The following is a 15,419-nucleotide window of genomic DNA, read 5'->3' as shown; positions in this document are numbered from 1 at the left end:
AACAGAAGTGTTAACTGTAAAGAGCAGAAACTTCACCGATCCCAACAGACAATTCAAATCAGGGGATGAAACATATAACTAGTTGGTCCCAGAATCTGATTCAAAATCCGACGATGAATAACAAAGAGCTATGAGATAAAACTGGAAGAAAGTGCGATAGAGAGAGTGCTAGAGGGAGGAGATAGAGAAGGGGGGATAGAGAGAGCGCTGGGGTAGGGGAGAGAAAGAAAGAAAGAAAGAGAAAGAGAGTGGGACTGAGAGAGACAAAGAGTGGGACTGGCAGAGACAGTGAGAGAGGGTATGAGGAAGACAGACAGCAACAGTTTACAGTTTGAAAATATGTCCGGGAAGAGGTCAGACTGCTGCGTTCAAATCAACACACAATTCAGAATCGTGAAAATAAAACTTCAGACAAGAGCAAACCACAACCTTCCCCCCCCCCTCCCCCCGTACCTCCCCCTCCCCCAGCCCCCCCACTCCTCCTTCCCCTCCTCCTCCTCCTCCTCCTCCCTACCTATACTCAACTACACCACCTCTTACCACCCAGCACTTCATAAATCCCCCCCCCCTTCCTCTACAGGCACCCACGAACTTATAAATCTATTTATGTCCACCTTCCCGTTCCCCCCCCTCCTCCTGCCAGTCCCCCTAACGATACGTGCCACCTCCCCCCCAACCCCGCCACCCCCCACCCCCACCCCCACCCCCCACACACACACACCCTCCCCTTCCCTCCTTCCTGTGATAGCAAGGTGTGGGATGATAACGCTATCACCTCGCCTAGTCCCAAGGACCACACTATCACAGTCACTGTCGCTCTCTGGAGGCCTCGGTCGTCACGTCTCACCGACTCGCCCCCAACAACTCGCAGACACGCAGCAGCGGCTTGCAGGCTGGTGAGGTGCCAGAGCAGCCTTATAATCAGTCCGCCACTGACTCAGTGTCGCCGCTGCTGTAAACACAGATCCCGTCAGTCTGCAGGAAACTGAGGTTCATTAGAAAGCTCTCTCCCAGACTTTGAGGAATTTTAACGGGCTCACCGGCTGTGTGGATTGGAGTTCCGACCCATATAATCAGAGTGATGTGCGGCATTTGCGGTTTGTTCCTTTGAATGATCTAGGTATCAGCGAAGCAGAAATCATTCTGAACAAACAAACAAAAATAACCTGACTGAATGTTGACGATCAGAATGTCGCGCAGAACTTCCGTGCGGAGACAGTGGTTTATTCGATGATGATATGGATACTTATTACATAGCGCCTATCCTCGGTCGGAGACCAAGCTCTAAGCGCTTTACAAACACGGGGTCATTCGTTTTGCACAACAGGCTGCCTACCTTGAGCAGAGCCGACCGACGGCTGCCATTCGAAAAAAAAAGAAAAAGAAAAAAAGAAAAAAAAGCGATGTTGTGCTGTAACGTTTGCCGCCTTCTGCTGCCTACTCTTTGTTCCACGAATGGAAATTATCTTCATACACAGTTCTTGATTTTTATTTGTAGATTCCGGAAACTAACCCCCACCCCAATTCCCTACTTCTTCTCTCCCCAGTCAGTGTGTTAGTCTTTCGACTGGTTAGATATATGACGCGAGGGTTAAAAAAAAAAAAATAATAATGAAAATAAAAAGTCCACAAGAAAAATAATTTTGCCAGTCATAAATCATAAATCTATACTAAAAAAAAAAAAAAAAAAAAAACCCGTAAAAATAACTATACATGAAATCCAAATGAGAAGAAGGTTGGAGATGTGAATAATGTCATTAAGAAATCGATGTAAATAATTATATTAATAATAATAATAATATAATAAACAAAAAAGTTAAACTTTTCGGACAAATAAATCTCCCCGCCTTCCTCTTCACTGTCCATCTCTTTCCCTCAATATTCTTGATGCTGCAATGGAGACATAATTATACCCTCTTGGGGCAGAAGAACTTTACAGAGACAAGCCAATGCCAATCTAAAAATTAAAAAAAATAAAAAATAAATAATAATAATAATAATAAACAGGGTCTAAAGCGTCTAACCATATGACCATTGCACCCCTGTGTCACCAAAAGCTGGACAGGCTGACTCATCCTAAACCAGTGAATGGCAGTACAGCCCAGTCCTCCTTAACTCCCGAACAATACCCCCAACTAAAAAAAAAAAAAAAAAATGTATACTCCAGTCAGCGTCAGCTTGGGTAGCCTCCGGCCACCACAGGACAATGAAAAACCTGCAGAAGACTGACGACGACCTCGATCTTGTCTTAAAGAACACACTGGTTTAGTAGCTGGACACTTACCAGTGATGATGGTGGTTAGTGGTGCTGGCGGCGGACAAAAAACAAAACAAACAAACAAAAAACAAAAACCCACCTCCGTGGCCCAAACAGACGTAACAGACAAGGTGAGGAGAGGGTAGGGGCAAGGGTAGGGGGGGTGGGGGGGTGGGAAGACAAGGGGAAGTGAAAGAAAATGAGGAAGAAGGAGGAGGAGGAGGGGGAGGGGAAGGGAGGGAAGGGAGGAGAGGGGGAGAGGAGGGGAGGGAGGAGGGGAGGGAGAGGTGACGCCGGGAAATCCATCCTTTACGGCTGACTGAAAGAGGGGGGAGGGGGGGGGGGGGGGGGGTGCGAGAGTAATGTACCGGGGGTCAGTCAAGTGGTGAGGGGAGGGAGGAAAGGAAGGTAGGCCGCTTTTTTTTTTCTTTCTTTTTTTTTTTCTTAGTTGAGCTTTTCAAATTCTCCTCTCTCTCTCTCTCTCTCTCTCTCTCTCTCTCTCTGTGTGTGTGTGTGTGTGTGTGTGTGTGTGTGTGTGTGTGTGTGTGTGTGTGTGTGTGTGTGTGTTGAGAGATTCAGATTCAGATGGTTTATTCATTTTAGGCCCAGGCCCCTCATAAAGGGGAAAGTGAACAGACAATAATCATATCGTTTAAGACATAAGGATCAAAACAATGCAGCTATAGATGTATCAGGTTAATCAGGAACATTAAAAAGTGAGAATTTCCCAATATCTAAAGGCTTTGAAGAAAAACAGAGACAAATTTCACAAAACATCACGGTCAGTACAAGACAACAATAGAACAAGAGTAGAGTAGAGTGATGAACATAGCTCGTCTTTTCTGTGGAAATGGAAAAAACAAGTTGAATAAAAAAAATAAAATAATGATAATAATAAGACATTTAAATAACAAAAACGAAACATGGTTTTCGTACAGATTTAATGAAACGTGGGTAAAGTCTCTAATATGTCTGGAAATGGGGAGTAGTTGGGGCGAGGACGCCATTTTTTTTATCGTCTTACTTTTCCCATTGAAACAGATTTCTCTACCAGTATGAAAATTCGAGCTGTTATTCCCAAGCCGAAGAGCGCATCATCGCCACAGTACATCGCCACTACGCACTCTCTCTCTCTCTCTCTCTCTCTCTCTCTCTCTCTCTCTCCCTCCCTCTCTGTTTTATTCCAGCTACCAAAAATAAAACACTTTCTAAATACACATGCCCAAAAACAATTCTTTAATGCTCACATACAGTCAATAATAGATTATGCTTCTACGCTATAGGATTCTGCTAGCGCAAATACTCAAAAACCTCTTGTCAGATTATATAAACATGCTTTGAAATTAGTTTTATTAAAGTCGCGCGCGCGTGTGTCTGTGTGTGTGTGTGTGCGCGCGCGCGCGTTTAATCATTTTTCTTTTTTTGTGTGGAATGGTTGTGAATGGTAGAAAAATGGGAAATACTGATGTATTTTGATTATGTCTTGATTTTTTTTCTTTTTGCTCATTTTCGCTTCTTTAGCTTTATTCCCTCTTTAGAGCGAGGGCTGGATGTTAAAAAAAAAACAACCATGTTACTTGCTTATCTATTACCCTCGATAATATAGATTTTGTCTTGTCTTGTCTCTCTCATTGTCGGTCTGCACGTGTGTTTGTTTTCCAGCAAGAAGTGGAGTTTTCTCCGTAGTTTTATGTGCCTTTTGATGTTAAACATCAGTCTATCATATAATCCACACAAAACAAAACAAAAAAAACAAACAAACTAGCATTTAGATCACCACTCAAAGTCTAGCAGAGAGAGGAGAGAGGATGGTTGAAGATTTGAGGGGGAAAAGAGAGAGACACAGACACAAGACACATAGAAACACGGAACTCGGTAGCTCATACTCAACTTCACGCCCACCACTCCCACGGTTCCCCCCACCCACCCACCCACCCACCCATCCTCCCTTCCCCCATCCCACCCCCATCCCCGCCCACCTAACAAAAAAAGAAGAAAAAAAGAAAAAAGAAAAAGGAGAACATGTACATGTGTTGACGACGCTGTACTTTTCCTCATCATCACCGCCTGATTTGTCATCGTTATTCCCGCTTGACTGCACAGTGTATGGGGAGAGAGAGAGAGAGAGAGAGAGAGAGAGAGAGAGAGAGAGAGAGAGAGAGAGAGAGAAGAGAAAGAAAACGCGACCATACTTTTCGGTTTTTCCTCCTTCTTGAACTATGTGTCCACTTCATGCATACTTATTCACTGGCCTTCGCCCGCATAATTACTTTTTCCTTGAAAACATGCCAACGCACTGTCCTTAGCTAGTGGCTGTAGCTAGTTAGCGATATATCTTCATGCACAATTCTGAATCAGGTATACTTACACCATCTTTAATTGGAAATTCACATTATATTTCTTTTATGTATGTGTCAACATTCTGTTCCAAGGTATGTTGCCACACTCTACCCCTAAGGATGGATGATTTTTTTTTCAATATCACGTCAACAAACTATCCTTAACACTACCAGCAGCAGCAGCAGCAGCAGCAGTAGTAGTAGTTGTAGGATAATGAAAATGATGATGATACTGATAATGGTAATATCAATAAGAATAAGAATAATGATAATGGAAATTCATACAGCACTTTGCAACACTAAAGACGCTTTGCAGAATGAAGCACAAAAAAAAAGTCATATCAAAGAAACAATAGTACGGCATGGTGTATAACTAATATATATATATATATATATAAAGAGATAACAAGTAACAGGATATCACACACACACACACACACACACACACACACACACACACACACACACACACACACACACATCTGTATCGCTGGTGCGGGGGGAGTGTGCTCCCCTGTGAGGCCGGCCCCCCTGGAACGTTTCCTTGAATTTACAACACCTCACCAGCGAAGACCGACCCCCACCTCTCTCTCTCTCTCTCTCTCTCTCTCTCTCTTTGAACCAAGGTGTCGAAGGTATCAGCGAATTTATTCATGTATTTCGCAGAACATTAACTGATTGTAGATGGAAAAATTGGAATTCTCATATTCATGAATAGCGACAGGTTTGATTTGTATCGAATGTTTTGTCATATACCTTTTAATATGCCAGATTATTCGTCAATGAGACTTGATAGACATCTGAAATATACTTTGGAAAGGTTTAGATTAGGTGTTACTGAAATACATACGCATTATTAACGATATCATGTGTCCAAAATTTGATTTGTCCAATGTGTCAACAATCTAAAGAAGATGAGGTTCACTTTGTGCTGTGTTGCCCAGTATTAAGAGATCTAAGAAAACAATTGATTCCAGCTAAATACTGTCAATACCCTTGCTTGTTTAGACTTATCATGTTAAAGTCATCAACAAATGAAAAGACTGTCAAGGAGTTCGCTCTATATCTGTATGAAGCACTCGAAAGGAGAAGTGTATATGTTACGTCATGAAGACTTGAATGCATGACTTCGGCATTTTACTGTATATCCCCCTTCAAAGGGGCTGTGGCCTATATGAATAAACCATATCAATCTCAATCTCTCTCTCTCTCTCTCTTTCATTTTCCCTCTCTCTCTCTCTATCTCTCATCAATCCTTCTTTATTTCTCTCTCCTGGTAGGTGTGTTTCTGAGATAAAAGGTGAAGATTTAAAATTAAAAAAATAAAAAGTTTAAGGCTTGAAACTGAACGGCGATGTAACAAGACTACAACATTTCACAGCATGATTCGACTCAGACTCCCCAATCCTCTCTCTCTCTCTCTCTCTCTCTCTCTCTCTCTCTTCCCTCTCTAGCTATCTCCCCCCCTCTCTCTCTCTCTCTCTCTCTCTCTCTCTCCCCCCTCTCTCTACTGTTCAGTAGTCAACCCCTCTTTTTCTCTCTCTCTGGTTGGTGTGTTTCTCAGATAAAATGTGGAGATAAAAGGGTTTATGGCTTGAAAATGGCGATTCAACATGACTACATCATTTCACAGCATGATTGCCCCCACCCCCGCACCCCCCGCCCACATTTCTCTCTCTGTCTGTCTCTCCCTCCCTCTCTCTCTCTGTCTCTCATTAGTCAATCCTTATTTTCTATATCTCTGGTAGGTGCGTTTCTGAGAGAGAAAAAAAAGTTTAAAGATTGAAAATGGCGATTTAATAGGACCACAACATTTCACAGCATGATTCGACTCTAACTCCCCTCCCTCCCCGTCTCTCTCTCTCTCTCTCTCTCTCTCTCTCTCTCTCTGTGGTAGGTATGTTACCAAGCCCATGGGTGGAGACCACCACCACAGACACACGGCATGTATGTCGCGAATGGAGCGCACATGCGGACAATCAACTCCAAGCGGAAGTGACGAAGGGTGCGATTTGGTGCGCGCGCCACCTTCCCCGCCCCCCACGAGCGACAGTTTCCGGTCTAAGGGGTGACGACGAAATCGGTTCCAAAACCAACAACACCAAAGAACGACACTAGGTGCTACTGCGGCAAGAGAACAGCTTGACTTTCATCAGCAATGGAAAGCTGTATTATGGGTTAAAATTGTTGGGTCCATCGGTACACTGGTGCAATGTGGAGATAGGACACGCAAAAAAAAAAAAAAATACTGGAGCTGTCTGCCTCTCCTCCTTCTCCTCCTTCACCTTCTCCTTCTTCTTCTTCTTCTTCTCCTCCTCCTCCTCTACTTCTTCTCCTCTCTATTTGTGATCGACAAAGTCACAAAGCACAATATCTCCTCTCTCTCTCTCTCTCTCTCTCTCTCTCTCTCTCTCTCTCTCCCAATTACATATATTTATACATATTGATTTTTACTGTATCTCTCCCCCCCCCCCCTTCTCTCTCTATTTTATATATCTATGCATATTGATTTCTACTGTATCCCCCCCCCCCCTTATCATCTTATCACTCTCGTCCTCTCACCCCCTCTCTCTCTCTCTCTCTTTGCCTCTCCCTCTCCCTTTTCCAATCCCCCACAACCCTTTCTATCCGTTCCGTCTCATTTCACCATCGCTCTCAAAACGCCCAGACAAAAAAATCATCAAAACCAAAATCGGTCCGTACCTATTCATCTGACTCACCAACAGGTACCTATAGCCACAATTAAGCACAATCAGGTGTAGGTACCAGGTACCAACAAATATCGAAGTATCCACTCATGTCAGACACTGTAAGTAACTTGGAGGTCAAATAACTTATGTGGGTTATTTTCTTTATCATTATTATTATTATTATTGTGGTTACTGAACCTCCTTTCAAGAAATTTATACACACACCCTCTTCATACACGGGGGGGGGGGGGGGGTGTTAGAATTCACTCTGACTGACTGCATGGATAGATAGATAGATTGATAGGATTCAAGGTTAAAGGTCCCCATAACCTAAGATAGATAGATATAGATAGATAAGATTAAAAGCTAAAGGTCCCCATTACCTACAATAGATAAATAGATAGATAGATAGATAGATAGATAAGACTAAAAGCTAAAGGTCCCAATAACCTACGATAGATAGATAGTGTGTTTTCACTCTCTCCGTCTATGTGTGTCAAATTACAGACAAAGCGACAACACACACACACACACACACACACACACACACACACACACACACACATCCACTTGCATACAACTATCTATTATCTATCCATATCAGAAGAGAGAGAGAGAGAGAGAGAGAGAGAGAGAGAGAGAGAGACGGGGGGGAGGAAGGAGGGAGAGCCGTAGACGAGAAAGAGATACAGGAGGAAAAGAAAAGAAAAACAAAATAGAGCAGCAGCGCGGAACACACACACACATCACTAACGTCACTTGGTTTTCTGCTTGAAATAACAAACCAACACAGCGGGCAGGGAAAAGCAATAGGAAACTAATTAAAGCAGATAACTGTGTAGCAGAAGTAAGGAACACACACACACACACACACACACACACACACACACACACACACACACACACACACACACACACAAAGACACACACACACACACACACACACACAGACACACACACACACACACACACACACACACACACACACACACACAAAGACACACACACACACACACACACACACACACACACACACACACACACACACACACACACACACACACAAACACACACACACACACACACACACACACACACACACACACACACACACACACACACATCTCATCCCCAAACTGCCTTGAATCTTCACCCAAACAAACACGTTGATTGTCAGTCCCCCCCCCCCCCCCGAGCCCATAGAACCCCCACCCGGCAGACCCCCAGGCTCAGACTACCACCACCACCAGTACAGAGGCAGCCCGCAACCTCCAACAGGAACAAAACAGATCCGCACAAGTAAAGGTATAAGGTGGCATGCCAACAACGCATTCCACCGCCTGAGCTTTGCCCCTCCCCCGCAGTTCCCCTCTCCCCCACCCCCTAACGCCCTCCCCCAGTTTCCTAGTCATCATCCCCTCTAAATAAATGATCCCCTTCTGTGTTTAACTCTTACCCGCCCAGGCGCCGCAGCAAAGCCCCCCCGAAGCAAAGCAAAGAAAGCTTTTCCTAGGCTCTGTTGGTGGCCGCCCCTGAAGCTTGCATGCAAGCAACTGACGAGCGAGCGGCTTGCCCTTTTAATTTCCAAGCCCAATCTCTTCATTGTGGAGTGAGTCCTTTGTCAGTTTCGAGATGTGTACAATAAATTTGCGTCAAGTCGGTGGGGTGAGGGGAAGGGGGCTTGGGGTGGGGGGGGGGGGGGTAAAGGCCAAAAGGAGTTCCTGTAGTTCTGCTGCTTGCTTGGTGGCTTGGCAGAAAAGTGGCATGCTGGTTTGAGTCCGGGGTACTGAAGGGTTATTATTTTGTAAACAGTGGGTTTTCGATACTGCTGCTGGCTGCCCTGTGGTCCACACACAAGGTGAACTGGAACACAGCTGGACAGACAGACACGTACGGTGCTGACACGGCGGCTTGGGGGGGTGCTGTCTGTGCACAGGTGTGTTTTTTGGCGGACAGGTGGGAGGGCAAAGTAATTAAGATGCACCTGGATCCCTCCAACACCATCCCTCCGTCCCTCACTCTCCAATCTTTTTCCCGGGAGGAATGTGACCGGGTGAAGCTCGCCAGTCTTCTCAGTTCATTTTAGACACTGGCCAGTTGGACTGCTTCCGAAATTGAATTTACGTCTCTCCACTGCAATGGGAAATCATCTACAGCTTAGTCTTTTGTGAAGGACTGTTACTCTCAAACTACGAGGCAAAACTATGCTGCAGCCTTGGGGGCTAGTTGGCCTATGGGAAGCATCCCAACACCGACAGTCCTAAAAACCCTCTTGGTCGAGAAAGTGGGGAAGTAATTTGGGCAAGAGTGTCTCCACTATAATCAAATTCTAGCCCAGATAGTCGGCACAGCAGTTACCGTCTCTGCTGTTCTGATGGTCATCGTCGAACACGACTGACTATCATACACACGTCTTTGACAATAATTTCCAAGAACACTCCAGTGTAAGCTGTCTTTGCCCACAGGTTCTGGTGTATCTGTTAGCTTTTTGTCTAGACTACAGTTGCAGAGCTATTCAAGATGACGCAAGCATTTTCTTTCTGTTCGGATACAATCAACAGCTAGTTAGGAATCAGTCGATGCGCGAGATGGGTCAGAAATGTATCTCTTCTTTGGTAAACATTAACTCTTTCCATACGAACGGCGAAAGAGACGACGTTAACAGCGTTTCACCCCAATTACCATCATCAAAATATTGCAAGCGGAAGGCTCTTATACTGAAGACGTGAATGTTGACAAAGAATACCCCGATTCTGACGACGGAAGCTAAAGGTTGGGTCATTCAGACACTCACTGGACATCCGAGGGGTTTGTGCAGAGGAGAAGAGAGGACTGGCCGTACTGAGTGAGTTAAACGTGTCCTGTCAGCGTGTTTTTGGTTCTGACAGACTGGGATTACAGTGTTCTGTTCTAGTCGTCCGCTTCCCACACCATCCAGGATGCGAAACTCCCCTGTCCATCCACGCTTACAATTTTCCCCTTCACCGCCAATGCCGCATTATTTGCCATTATGCCTCTCCAACTTTTTTCTCTCTTTGCCTTAAATTTTTTATGAATAATTTGTTTTTCACTTTTCTTCCGGATACGCTTAAAAACATTCATTCTAAATGTTCCTTAAAAATATTACACGAACTTTTCTTTCTTCTCTATTCTTCTATCTATCTATCTATCTATCTATCTATATATATATATTTATTTATATATATATATATACCTTCCTTCCTTCATTTCTGGAGTGTAATTTTGCAAGCTAAAGTTCGAAAAATATCATGCACAAGATTTTTAAACGATAGTGATTCGTTTCTTTCTTGCCGTTTCTTTCTTGCTTTTTTCCTCTTCCTTCTTTTTCATCTTTCCCCCCCCCCCCCACCCCCACCCCAAAAAAAACAAACAAACATTTCTTATTGCGTTAGGACTCAGCTGTGACAGTTATATCATGCTCAGCAGTTTCAAAATTAAAATTAAGAAGAAGAAAAAAAAAGGTTCCCGTTTCCGGCTCCTGTGCCCAGCGGACTGGATTTGCTTCCGAGACAGCAAGGTGAAAGACAAACACAGCGAGGGCTGCGGGGGACATGGGCAAATATTATGGGACACACACACACACACACACACACGCACACAAACACACACACACACACACACACACACACACACACACACACACACACACACATATTCACACACAATATGAATGAATGAATGGTTTATGCATTTGGCCATAAGCACATAAATATACATACGTAGGGAGTTTGGGGTAGGAGGGGAGGGGTTATTAGCAATCGCACAGAGAGAGAAGGAGAGACAAACAGACACAGACACAGACAGACAGAAAGAGAGAGAGGGGGGGTGGGAGGGGAAGGGATTCCAAGGAGGTATATATAAACAGTAGACGCTTTTTTTTGTTGTCGTTTTTGAAGGAAACAAAAAACAACAGACACACAATGCTCAGACAAGTTTTGTCTCTTTTTTTTATGTATGTTGATGGACACAAAGACAGGGAAGAGACACTGAGATAGAGAATGTCCACATCAGTTTTGTCATTGTTTCTGTTGTTGTTGTTGTTCTTGATGGGCAAGAAGAGGGAGAGAGAAAGAGGAGGGGTAGGGGGTGAGATCGACCGACTCACAGGCAGACAGCTGTGTCAGTTAGACAGAAATGTATGTATGCAGAGGCACTTCGGGTTTCTTTGTTTGTTTTTTGTTTGTTTGTTGCTGTTGTGTGTTTGCTTTTGTTTTGTTTTGTTGTTATTTTTGGTGGGGGGGGGGGGGTTGTTGTTGTTGTTTTCGTGCTTGGAACTCAGTCATAAACCTCACTACACGAACACACAGGCATGGGGACCATAGAATTATAGGTCTGATGACATGTTTGCCCAGGTCAAACCGCATCTGACAATGATGTTTTCACCCCTTGTCGCCAGTCTTTTCCCTCCCGCCAAGCCAACAACCCCCACCACCATCCCTTTTTCCTCCGTCCTTCCCTTCCCTTCACTCCACTCCAAACCCCAGCCCATCCCACGCCCACCCCCCACCCCCACTCCACGCCCTCGCACAAACAAGACCTTTTTTTTTTTAACAATCGTTTCATGAACCCACACTACACAGGGGGAGTAAGGAGAAGAAAGGAGGAAGGAAGTAGTGGTAAGGGATATGGGTTGGGGGGGGGGGTGAGGCTGGATTGTGGGGGAGAGGGGAAGCGAGGGAACGGGGGCAAGGGAGGAAGGGGAGGAGTTGGGGGGGGGGGGAGGGGTCAACAGAACCGACACCTGAGGACGAACCACTTCCACCACCACCACCCCCCACACTCCCACCCCCACCCCCCCAAAAAAAACCCTTAAAACCACACCTCTCCTCTCACCCGCCCCCCAACCCACCAACCACTCCTCTATCTCCCTGCAGACCCCTCCCCCCCTCACCTCACCCACCCAGCCATCACGCCCTTCTCCTCCTCCTCCCCCCCTCTCTCTCTCCCTCCCTCTTCCCTCGTCCCTCTCTCTCCCCCCCCCCCCCCCCCCCCCGCACCACCACCAACTCTTCCACCGCAAAAATCTTGTCGCCATGAATCTTTGTGCACGATCGCACTGAATCGACAGTTCAAAGGAACTTACATGCCCACTTGTTGATCTAACCTCACTTCTCCGGGCCCGTGTCCCCCTGTCTTTTGTGTGTCGGGGGAGAGGTGGGGGGAGGGGCTGGAGGGAGAATGGGAGTGGGGAGGGGGCTGTCGCCGCTTGCTTGTTCTCCGCCTCCAAGCAAGAACATGATCAGGAGGGGCTGGGGGGGTTGCACTGGACTCCTAGGAGCAGGGGGAGACCAGCGACTGGAGTGGAGTGGTGTAGTGTGGTGTGGTGTGGTGCAGAGTAATCGTCACAGGGAGGAAGTATAATAATAATTATACTACTACTACTACTACTAATAATAATAATAATAATGCGGGATACTTATATAGCACATTATGCAGACTTCTGCTCTAGGTGCTTTACAAAAAACACTTTTGTTAACATAAAACATTACATCAATGTTACATACACACATCAAAATGTGACTACACACACACACACACACACACACACACACACACACACACACACACACTTAGTATAGGGGAGGAGAGAAAGAGAGAGAGCGGGGTGGTGTGAGTGGGGGTGAGAGGGAGGGCGCAAGTGACAAGACAGATGGACAGAGATATAGAGACAGAGAGAGAGAGAAAATGGGAGAGACACAGTGAGACCGATAAAAGAGGGAGAGAGACAGAGACAGAGACACAGAGAGAGTAATGAGAGAGACAAAGCGAGACAGATAAACAGAGAGAAAGAGAGAGACCAATAGACAAGAGACAGACAGAGACAGAGGCGTTTGATCGTAACGCCTTTGCCATAAATGAGAAAGAAAACAACCAAACAAAAAAAAAAAAAAAAAAAATAAACAAACAAAAAAGACTTTAAAAAAACATATAGTTCACGACTTTACGAGGACATGTTTTGTTATTTGTTGAGGGATGGGTTGTTGTTTTTTATGGCTTAACGGCGACGTGTTCGTTTCGTCTCCCCCCCCCCCCCACCCCCACACCAATCCCCCCACGTCCCCCATGCCCCTCCAGCAACCCCCCCACACACACCACCCGGCCCCCTCACTCCGCTACACTCCCCTCCTCCTTCCTTCTTTCTCCTCGCAGCGGTATTCTTCAAGCTTCAATTCGCATTCTCACTGCTTCTATGGTGGGTGAATTATACTGAACAAATTTGATTGAGTACACAAACCAGTTTCGATGTCCCCCTCCTCCTGGTGAGGTGAGATTATGAGAGCCTTCCACAAGACTTTTCGCCTCTCTCTCTCTCTCTCTCTCTCTCATCCTCCGACAAAGTATTTAACCTCTTTCTCTCTCTCATCCCCAATCTTCATTCGGTTTAAAAAGGGAAGGAGAAAAAAAAAGAATAATGATGTAATGGGTGAGGAGAGAAGAGGAAGGGTGTGTGTATGTGTGTGTGTGTGTGTGTGTGGAGAGAGTATTCAAGACCTGTGAACTTACATTTCAAGTATACAAACTCAAGAGGCAATCTGACGATCAGTACGATTCAACTAAAAATAACACGGAACAAAATGGAATTGAATAAAACAGAATGAAACATCACGGTTGATCTCACTGTAAATTTCATTGAGAAACAAAAGCAGCCTCTCACCTGCTGTTTAGAGTTTCCATCTGTGCCCCTAATTTGGGAATCTTCACATTTTTCCTTCCTCTGGCTCTCCCCCTTGTGGGATACTGAGAGTCTTTCAGCATAAGTAGCTAGCATCCCCATGCCTTCTGGAAATTCTGTGCTCGAAATTTCCTCTCTTTTGTTCAATTGTTCTCTTTATTTCTGCCTCTTTTTTTTTTCGTTCTTCCTTCACTGGTGTCTGCTTTTTTTTCTGCTTTCCCAGTCCATTCCCTTTCCTTTTTTTTCCGGAACAAGCTTTGACAGTTTGTTTTTGCTTGTTAGTTTGTTTCCGCAGCAGTCTATGATGTGCTACTACTATCTGTGCTGTTTTGCTCTGGCGATTAGGAAGTTAGTCTGCAAATACTGGTATGGGCACTAGCTGTCCATTCTACAATTATCTTTGCCTATGTGGCTTTTTTTACGTATTTTTGTTGGGATTTGAAATCTTTTTTTTTTATCCTTTTTTTTTTTTCTTTTTTTTTTAATCTGGGAATGATGAATTTAGCAGTAGATCTGACGTCCTCAGTCTTATTTGCCTTAAGGAGCTAAATGGTTAAGATAATGTGTCATGTGTCATGTTTTGTAGGTTTATCACTTTTTTTTTTAGGGATATGACAGTTTTGTGTTAACCGCGGTTGAACATTTACATGGCTGGGCAGTCCTGATATGGCCCTGTGCGGTCGGCTGGACAATAAGCAACAATGTCAGTTCCTCTGGCTGCTTGGGAATATCCGGCTGCTGAAAACATACTGATTCGGTGCACAAATCAATGGCCTGTGCAATATACTCATTCGAAGAACAGACTTTTGCTATTTTGTCTATAAGTATAGCTCGAAAAAAAAAACCCACACACACACAAAAACTTCCATCACTTCATATCATTTTACCCCTTTTTTGTCATTGTAAATTCTGGTCATATTTTTTGTTTTTGTTGTCTTCTCGACAATACACGATAATGGTGCTTGGGGTTTGTACGAACGTTCCATTTATTTTTTGTCTTTTTTGTGACAACAATCGCGTAGTCGCGTCCGCGTCTGTGTGAAAAGAACGATACATTTTTCAGCGCTTTATCTGTTTCTGTATTTGCCTGTCTGTATTACTATAAGGGTGATCTTTTGACTCAGTTACATTGATATACATTTCAAAAGCACCAAAATGCACAAACTCTCGATAAACCTCATGAAAGAATTTCATACGGACTTCGGTGAAAATAACTGTTGAGATCTTTTCCATGCCATGTTTTCATTTCATGGCTGTTCCGTCTTTTCCTGGCGACAATCAAAACAACACAAAACAAAAATTAAAAACACCCAAACAAAAACGAAACACTAAACCCAACCCAAACACAGCCCCCTACACACACACACACCCAAAAAAGACAACTACGGTGGAAGAAAAGCAAACAAGGAGGGCAGGGGCCGAGGGGGTGGGGGGATAAC

At 44.6% G+C, this 15,419-nt stretch overlaps 1 protein-coding gene across 1 annotated transcript in view; it reads right to left on the bottom strand.

Annotated features, from left to right (window-relative positions):
* LOC143279738 (metalloprotease TIKI1-like) overlaps positions 1–15,419 on the bottom strand; it is a 230,590-nt gene that overhangs the window by 205,790 nt on the left and 9,381 nt on the right. The gene's annotated exons all lie outside the window — the stretch shown is intronic.

This window comes from Babylonia areolata, chromosome 3 (genome assembly GCF_041734735.1).
Source record: "Babylonia areolata isolate BAREFJ2019XMU chromosome 3, ASM4173473v1, whole genome shotgun sequence".
In the NCBI taxonomy this organism is placed as follows: domain Eukaryota; kingdom Metazoa; phylum Mollusca; class Gastropoda; order Neogastropoda; family Buccinidae; genus Babylonia; species Babylonia areolata.
The sequence above is the reverse complement of the archived record's forward strand: the minus strand, read 5'-3'. Positions and strand labels throughout refer to the sequence as shown.